This window comes from Cryptomeria japonica, chromosome 5 (assembly GCF_030272615.1).
Source record: "Cryptomeria japonica chromosome 5, Sugi_1.0, whole genome shotgun sequence".
Lineage (NCBI taxonomy): Eukaryota > Viridiplantae > Streptophyta > Pinopsida > Cupressales > Cupressaceae > Cryptomeria > Cryptomeria japonica.
In genome coordinates this window covers 901,505,033-901,515,330 of record NC_081409.1, presented here as the reverse complement: position 1 = coordinate 901,515,330, position 10,298 = coordinate 901,505,033, and positions in this window count along the sequence as shown.

Sequence of the window (10,298 nt, the reverse complement as noted above, 5' to 3'; positions counted from 1 at the left end):
TCTGACCAATCTGGGGAAAACTGATGATTGCACGAATAGCCTCCTTAGTGATTTTGTAAGGTTGGTATAGCCACATGAATTCCCCGTGGACACATATCAACACATATTGGATCATTTCATCTTCGAATTTCGGCATCTCCAAAATATGTGTGAAACCCTGATCTCAAAATTTGGAATTTCAATTTCATCGATCCCTTCCTATCTAGCAGATTTGTCATGTACATTGTTTTGATTTCAGTAGAAACTAAATCCTCCAGAGTGCAGTGGATATGTGCACGAATATCTTCTGATGCTCTGCAAAAAGGATTAGAAAATCTATTTGATGGCAATACACACAAGAGCAGAAGAAACAAACGTTAGTGTTAGCAACAAAAGATTATCCTAAACAAGCATATCAAGAGAGATATTAAGCATGAAATAGAAAGCATACAAATATAGAATAGATAAACTATACTCCTCCAAATGCTAATGAAGATGGTTGAATATGATAAGCAAATGCTATGCAAGTGTAGATAGTGATGCTATGAAAAAGCTCTATACTAATACCAGTATAATAACAATACTCTAATGCTTTCTTCTTTGCTTGAGGAGAAGGGTTCTATTTATAGAAGAAATGGGGAAATGAAGGGTTAAGATTAAGCAATCTTAACAAGGGTTAGGATTGAAAGATATTCAATCCATGTGAGACTTTCAACCCAATCCCATGTTGACAAGTGTCACCATGAGGAGGCTTGACAGGAGAGATAAGGAGCATTGAATGCTTGAGGGGACATGATGGTTACCCTAGGGGGTTGGGTTAGGGTTAGGTTAATGGATATTCCTTTTATCCAAGGGATAAATGAATGTGCAAGGGTTAAATGGTTACCTTAGTCAAAGAAATAAATGCTTTGAAGAGACCCATGAGTCAAAATGATGGTTAAGTAAGAGGAAAGTCTCTAACCAAAGGTAAGAGGTGAGTTAACCATAAATGGTTATGTAAGAGAATTTAATGGTTTGGAAGACTTTGGAGGTTAACCATTTGAAGACATAAAGCCTTTAATGGTTATTGGAGACTTTGGAGGTTTTTGAGAAGTGACTTCCTTTTATTTAGGAATGTGACAATGATTAGGATAGGATTAGGCTTATTAGAAGGAGTTAAAAGAATCTAGAAGGGATTTAGGCATGCAAGTGGATTTTGTAGGAGAATGCAAGTGGGAGGAATTTTGGGATTTTCAATTGAAATAAAATCATTTATTTCAATTAAATGGTGTAATTTGCATTTGGATAGATATTTAAATAAATATTAATTTATTTAAATTTGAATGTGAATTTTGGATTTTATTTAAATAAATCTTAATTTATTTACATGAGAAAAAGGAAGATAAAGCATTAAATGCTTGAAGACTTTGAGGAAAACCATTAAAGGCTTGAGCAGACTCTAGAAGGAAGCCATTAAGTTTGAATACTTTAAGGGAAACCATTAAAGGCTTGAGAAGACTCTAGAAGGAAGCCATTAAGTTTGAAGACTCTAAGGGAAACCATTAAAAGCTTGAGAAGACTCTAGAACGAAGCCATTAAGTTTGAAAACTTTAAGGGAAACCATTAAAGGTTTCAAGTGGGTGAGGATAAATAGGATTTTAAATAAATAATTTATTTATTTAAAATAGTTGTGCAACTTGCATTTGTAGGAAAATGCAAGTGGGTGGAGGATAAAGGTGATATAAATAAATGTAAATGTTAATTTATTTAAATGTGAGAGATGGGATTTTTGGGGATTTAAATAAATATTAATTTATTTAATTAATAGGAGAAGAGGGTTAAGATCAATTAATTAAATATTAATTTAATTAATTATTGATTGATGGTTAAATAATCAAATAAATACTAAATATTCATTTAATTAAGTGGACATATTTATGTGACTACATCTTCAATATACAAAATTATGTGTGGAACCTTAGAAAATGCATCGACTGGATCATCAACCTTCACAATCTAAGGGCATTTCTCGAAAACAAGGCATGGATGATCCTTGATGTCAAAAAAAAAGGGGTAGCCACACCTATTGGAGCAGGAACTGATCTAGAAGCCATTGCAAACAAAAGATAGCACATAAACTGATAAAATACCTCACAACCTTCGCCAGTGAAAGCTCTTGAAAATCTGCTCTAAATGCATTGGAATTCAATTAAAAATCCTCTTGTTCACCTTGGATCACCTTAAACTACTTTGATTTTCTTTGAATATTATGTGATAAATAATGAACCAACATTTCCCTTTTATTCTACGAAAACCCTAATTTCATATTGACATAAATGCACGTCGACCTATCATACCGGATTCAAAATCCATAATCTTTGTACCTGAGAACCTTCAAACTGACTTCTCCAAGATCCGAAACAAGATTTCAGACCACTACTAGGGGTAATGAAAGATCTATCATTAATTTGCCTCCCCCTAAGGCTAATTCCTTAGTTACCAGATGAGTTTCTTGCTGGTGCAGGAACATTCTTCTCTATCGATTGAGTAACTGGGTTGTTTATCTTTTTCAATTTATCTTCATATTTTCTAACCCATTTCTTCTCATGCTTCTTTCGGATATCATCAACCTTTTATTTACCTTTCTCATCATTTCCTACTGGATTGTTCTTGATTCTCTAGAATTTAGCAATATGTCCTATTTTGTTGCATGCATAGCAAGTGACATTATTATTTTTGAATTGCATTACTGTATCCTTGATAATTCCTTGACTTGCATTGATTATCCATATGTCCAAACTTTCCACCTGCATGCCATTTCACATTCATCCTACAATCTTCTATCCTATGACCATACTTCTTACAATTTGAACACTGACTAGGAATTGCATTATTATCTTGATTTTATCTATTTATGTAATGTCTTGCCATATGACCAAATTTATTGCAAACAAAACATCTACCATTAAATTTATGTGCATTGGGTTGCCTTACCGGTGATTTCTAGTTCCAATTGACAAGTGGATTCTCCTTCTGATCGGTTGCTTCAACTTCATTTGTAGTACCAGAGCTTTCTCCATGCTCAAATCCAAGACCTCTAGTGTCTCCCTTGCACCTTTGATCATTCATTAGCTCATCAAGATTTTTTGAATTATCCTTAAACTTGTCTTTGTGTTCATTTGCAATATCCAGATCTCCCCTTAGGACTATTATCAATCTTTCCAACTCCTTCTCATTATTTTGGGATTGCACCAACTCAGTTCTCAACATATCATTCTCATGTGCTAGCCTAATGCATTCCTTGTTGGCAGTTGACATTCATTGGAATCATATGTTGCCATTGATGGCAACAAGATTATATTGAAGGAATATACTAACATTTGGAGGCATACACCAACGAATACCGACATTAGAGTATTTAGGGTCATCACCGGCATCGACACCAACATTGTCATCCAGCGCTTTAGTGAAGCCAACATTGGTTTGGTATCCGAAAGGTTTTATTTATAAAATCATTTTGTAATTATTGTATAGGGCTAACATAAGGCATATTGTTTGTAAAGGGTATATAAGTTAGTTTGTTAGGTCATTTTATAATATGACAAGATAGAAGAACTGTGTAATGTGAAGGATATGTGTGTAGGTCATTTGTGTGTGAATGTAATATCATGCTATGATTAGTAGATGGTTTGTAAAGCATTCTTGGAGGAAAGGAGGTACCGGGAGAAGGGTTCAAGGTATATGAACTGGTACAGAACAAAGCTTTAATCAGAACTCTTTTTGGCATTGCAGATGCATTTTGTGAGTTCACTAGTACTATTTCATCTTAGCATAAGCTTGTAGTCAGTGAGACTCTTTTGTATTGAGAATTTTTCTCTAGGAAGTGTGCCTTCCTACATGTGCAGGCCCCCATTCTATGTAATATATTTCATATAGCGAGTGAATTGATACTATGGGTCACAAATACTGCCATGGTTTTTCCTCTTTGAGGTTTTTCATGTATAAAATCTATGTGTTATGGTGTTCATTCATGTGGTTGGTTTATTTAATTCATGTTATATGTTTCTTCATTTACCGATTTATATGTGTATGTTACAATAAGGTAAAATCTTATTTTACCGATAGAACACTGCTTCATCCCCCCTCAGTTTTCTTGGATTCCAACAATTGGTATCAAATCCTGGTACCTCAGAGCAAGTTTAACAACTTGAGGAATATCATGAAACTGGAATCATTGAACATGGCTATGGAGAAACAAATTGAGATGGCACTTGAGGATTATGATGTTGAAAGGATGAAGAACTTAAAACTGCAAGATGAATTGAATTCTGCTAATGAGTTTATTCTTGTTCTACAAGAAAAGTTATCATCAACTCAAGCTAAGAGAAACTAAGTCAAGGAAACATGCTCATGAAGAATGAAATGAAAGACCTGACTATGAGGTTATCAAAAGATATTTAGGATAGAAAGAAGAAGGAAGAAAATATTGCTATATCTCTCAAGAACAAATTTGAAGAATGTGGCAGATTGACTCATGTAAATAATCTGTTTAGAACTGTTTTGGTACAATCCCAGAATAATGAACAAGAGATAGAGAGACAAATAATGACTCTGAGAGATTATCTAACTACTCTAAGAGATTATCTAACTATTGCAAGTGAGTATAAAGAAAAATTTAGGATTAGTGCTACACAGTTGGATGATTTATTGAAAAGACAAAGGCAAAGCGAAGATTCTAGAGGACTTGGATTTGTACAAGGTGAAAGCTTCGGTACTGCAAATGAAGATCAGACAAACGGTATGTAGAACTCATCAAACCAGAGGAAATTGGTAAGGCAATCTAATGCTTACAAATTCAATGGTATATGTTTTGTTTGTAATAAATTTGGGCATATGGCTAGACAATAAAGAAATAGAGAAAATCAAAACTATAACTCAATTCCCGATCAATGTACAAATTGCAATAAATATTGTCATACGTCAAAAGATTGTAGAGTGAATGTTAAATGTCATGCATGTGGAAAGTTTGGACATTTGGCTAATCAATGTAGGTCAAGGAATGAAACTGGATATGTCAAAGCAATTCAAAAGAACAATGTTACATGATATGCATGCAATAAAATAGGTCATTTTGCTAAGTACTACAAAAGAAAAACTACATCGGTGAACAATGATAAAGAAAATGAGAAAGGAAAGCAAAAGGTAGATGAAATACAACAAGATCACACCAAGAGATGGGTTAGAAAATATGAAGAACCAAGTGGAGATGCAACTACACCGGTAACTGCACCATTAACTCCACCGGTAGAATAGAGAATTCCTACACCGATAGGAAATTCAACTGGTAACTAAGGCATATGCCTTAGGGGTTGGCAAATTCATTGCAAATATTTCATATTCTCTAGAAGAGATATGGAAAGAGATTTGGAGAGTGGTATTGATCATTGATGGAGGTTTATTTGGCATAAAACTGTGAAACTGATATCCAATAGGGTACATCGCCAAGCATTTATGACAGTGATGAATTAGGGTTTAATCCCTGATAAAAAGGGAAAATGGACTCATTTTAACTCACCCAACACTTGAGAAAATAAGAGTGAAGAAAAGGTGAATCACAGGCGATCAAGAGAAAGCAAAGACATTCTAAAGAATTTCCAGCAGTCATCTGAGAAGTAATCAAAATCCTTCAACCGATGACTGTTTTCTAGGTATTTCTTTGAAATGGAATCCAGATCATCATATGATCCTACTTTCATTGTGAATCCCACTATTATAGAGGTTAAGGATACACTTAGGCTTGTTTTCAAGGAAGTTCCCCAAATTGCTATGAAGGAAGACTCTACTAGCACATTTTCGAGGGTTCCCAATGGCGTGGTTTATGTGGAAGATGTCAGGGCCTATATGCACTACACATTGAAGGATTTAGGCACTGAGGAAATCAAGGGAATGTATCAATCTATGATACTATGCAGCTCCATAATAATCAAGTCAAAATATCAAATCATTGAGGATCCAGGGTTAATTGGAATCCTATACATATCAGAATTCAAGGATGAAATGATCTGATATGTTCTAAGAAGGGTTCATAATGAATTGATCTAGCTGGACCGGACCCCAATGATCACCAAAGAAGATATTTAGGTGATTACCGACTTACCCAAAGTTGGATAGGAGCGAGGAAAGAAGATCTCCAACACTACAGTTGAGAAGCTCATCGACGCAACCCATGATGGAAGATCAATGAGGGTCAGTACCATCAAAGAAACTGATGTGAAATTTTCTAGCATGATTATAGGCTACAAGGTAACTCAATCAAGTCAATTTAACTTTGTTGCCAATTCCTGTATCCATGTTGCACACCAAATGATAAATAATAATGAAAAGTATGTCTTGTGTGAATGGTTAAGGAGTGAATTAATGATAAATCTTGGTAAGATCAAAGGTGTTAAGAAAGGAACTTTCCAGTTTGGCAATCTTATTGTCTATTTGATGTTATACTTCATGAATGACCTACTAGGTTTGGGAAAGAAGCGTTGGGCTCATGACATACTGATAGGTATGTAGATCAAAGATGCAATCATTGGCCTTGGTATTAATAGGGATGAGAAGCTCTGGGGATACTTCAAAACTTTTTAGGAGAATATGAGACTGAGGGAGAGAATTTCCAAACACATTATGGAGAAATAATCCACTGATATTTGCTTCATGGTAAAAACAGATGAGACACTCATGGAAGCAGTGGAACCTAGAACTATATGGGTCACTAAATTGGGTTATGAAGTAGATGACAACATTTTGGAGCTATATGCTAAAATGTTGATTTATGCTCCTTTGGATGATAAGGCTGAATACTTTGGAACTACAGAGGAGAAGGCTCTTGAGGTCAAAATTGGTTTCAACAAGAAAAGGAGGGAAAATAAGATAGACAAAATGTCTACATTTGTTCAAAATGTAATTCACAGGATAGATACAAAACTAGGTTCTGGATCTAAACCGATAGATCAACTGGTAGCAGCTAATGCTCCTGAGGTGAAGAGGCCTAAAAATTTCATTTCTTCTATCAGTTATGACTTTGATATAGACGACAATCAACCTCTTGCATTCAGAAGGGTACACAAAAAGAAAGCTGACAAGCCTCTGGTAGAGGAGAAGAAGGTGGAACCAAGGAGGAATCTAATTAGAAAGGTAACAATTGCATCCACACCTCTAGCAAGGAAACCTACTCAGAAGAGGCAACCTGCTCCATCCGCTCCTGCAACCCCTAGCAAGAAGAAAAAAAGTGATGAAGCAACTGAATTTGGTAAAATGAATTGTGCAGAGTTAATTGATGAGGTAACTAAATATGGAACTTGAAGAATGTGTTAAATTTTTATGAAGATTTAGATGATAATGAGGAGAATGAAATAGAAGAAGCAATTTTTGTATATTTAGACATATATAAGAAGACTTTGGTAGAGATTTTGAAGGAAATTCCCTTATCATTTTACAATAAGTTAGATGCAAGGAGATTAGATGCAATCAGTAGGGATAAATAAATCAAAGAAGTTGAAATTTTGAGTATGTGTGGCTCTATAAATAATGAGGAAATAAAAAGGTGTATAGATGTTGCAAATAGAACAATCATTAGCAGCAAAACCTGATAAATATGCCTAATGATGGGTAAAGTCAATGAGATAATAAATGAGACTAGAGATTGTTGGGATAAATTCTTCCAAAAGAATCTTGATTTTCTCACTTCTCAAGAGGAATTTGCTAAGGCAACTACTGTCACTATTGCAGACAAATTAGGGAAAGGAATTTTGGGAAGTTCAGATCAAATTTTGAGTGAACCAGTAGACAAACCTAAAATTGATGGTAGTGTACATACTAAACTGGCAGAGACTACATTTGTACAGTCTGGACAAAGTAATATAGATAATGTACAGGTTATAGATAATATTATGGATAATACTCCACCTACAGTAACAAATACTGCACCAAGTGGCAAGGCCACCAGTGCAAAAGAGGATGAGAAAAGAGATACACCGAGAGAGAATAAAGAAAAGGAGACTGATAAGACATTCAGTACCATACCAGCAATTGATTCCCTTGCAAAACTTTTGGCAATTGACACTTCTCAAGTTGAGAAGAAATCAATCATAGAGATGAGTCCCAAAGAGCTAATGATGATGGCTACTCAAAAGCTAATGAAGGAAGGATCTATAGACAAAGGAATTATAGATCAATCAATAATTGTTTTTCATAGATTGATTCTTGATTGTATGATTGAAAATGAAGCAAGCCCTTTCAGCAAGCTTAAGTCATTAACAGAGCACATATCTAAAAACTTTCAATCATTGCAGCAGATTTCCGACAAGAAAGCACTTGAAATATTTATTCTAGCCAAGAAAGTTTCTTTTGACCAGATTATTGAGATAGAGAAGAGGAAGGTTGAAGAGAGACTTGTACTCATTGAAATTTTTTTGAAACAATGTACTAACATCTATAGGGTTCGCTATAATATAGAGATTCTTACAACAAATGTAGATAAAAGGTTAAAGGAATTACATGAAAAGATTGCTAATATTGCTAATTCTTTTGATGGACTAACTTCGCTCACAACTTCCATTGATGGACAAATTTTGACCCTAGGGAACTAAGTTTTTTCTTTTGAAAAGGAAAGAAACAATATCGTTTGGAGAGCAAGGAGTCTTAGAGGTTTGGTGAGTCCAAGATTGGATTCACTTGGTGTACATAAGAGGGAATATATGGATATGCTTGCGAAGCCCACACCGACAGAAGTCACTGAGAAAGAAACACTTGCACATTTACTGAGTGGACTTGTATCCATATCTGAAACATTCAAAATCGGCTGGGATACCTATGTATAGTTGCTAGAGAAAGCTTATCCAGAAATTTTGAGATTGGTCAAGCTCCAGTAAAGTAATATGTAATTATTCTTTCAATTCTTTCACCGGTCTTTGTCATTGATGCCAAAGGGGGAGTAAATGTATTTGAAAAAATGTACATAATCCTAGAGAGAGGATATCAGACAGAGTATATTGCAAATATGGTCAATCAACTCAGGGGGAGCATGTTTCATGTTTCAGTTGAATCGGCAGGGAATCCATTTTTCACATGAGTGTTTCCATCAATGCCAAAGGGGGAGATGATCTCCCCCTTTGACATTGATGGCAACACAAGATGTGAAAAACATCTAAGTACCAAGAAATGCCAAACAAGTCTCCCCCTGTGGAAGACAACAAACAATCTCCTGCATATAGCTTTGAATATCAATAACTCTCCCCCTGTGAATAATATCTTTGTAAAGTTCTGAATTTATTTTTCACATTACTATTTCTCCCCCTTTGACATCAATGCTATAAATTTGACCAAAATATCAAAGAAAGAATATAATCCTTTGAATCTCAAAGTTGACTACTCCCCCTGAGTAGTAGCACCACTACATCAACCCGAAGTAAAGGATAAAGCTGATGATGCATATCGGACTGATCGTCTGCTCCATCAATTAAGTTTCCATTGGAGGAGTAGATACCTCTAACCTGTCTCTCAAATACTCAAATGATTCCTTCGATAGTGGTTTGGTGAATATATCCACAATCTGTTCTTTAGTGTTCACAAAAACCAATTTGACTTTGTTTACTTCCACCTTGTCCTTCAGAAAGTTGTATTTTATTGATATGTGTTTAGTCTTAGAGTGAAATACTAGATTCTTAGATATGTAAATAGCTGCAAAGTTATTATAGAAGATAACTATTGGTTCACTACAATTTACCTTTATATCCTTCAACATTTACCTCATCCATTTGATAGATCTTATAGATCTTGTAAGCTGCATAGGCAAGAAATAGTCTAACAACTTCAATTCTAGCTACAAGTGCAAATGTCTCACCATAATCAATTCCTTCCATTTGAGAATATTGTTTACAAACCTATCCAGCCTTGTTTCTTACAGCTTGACCATCCTCATTTAATTTATTCCTAAAAATCCATTTAGTTCCAATAACATTCTTATTTTTAGGTCGGGGAACTAAAGTCCAAGACTCAATCTTCTCTATCTGATCCAATTCATCTTCCATAGCCTTTAACCAATCTTTATCTTTACATGCTTCAATAATAGATGCTGGTTCAATTTGAGAAATAAGACATACCTCTTCATTTGCCAGTCTTCTTCTTGTCATAACTCCCTTGTTCCCATCTCCAATGATTGATCTTCAAAATGATTTAACCTTGTTTATACCTTGGTGTCTTCTTAAATTTAGGTTCACTGTTATGATCATCAGTCATAGTTGAATTTTCTGATTGTATTGGTGTGACTGTCTCAGTGTCTTGTTCCAGTT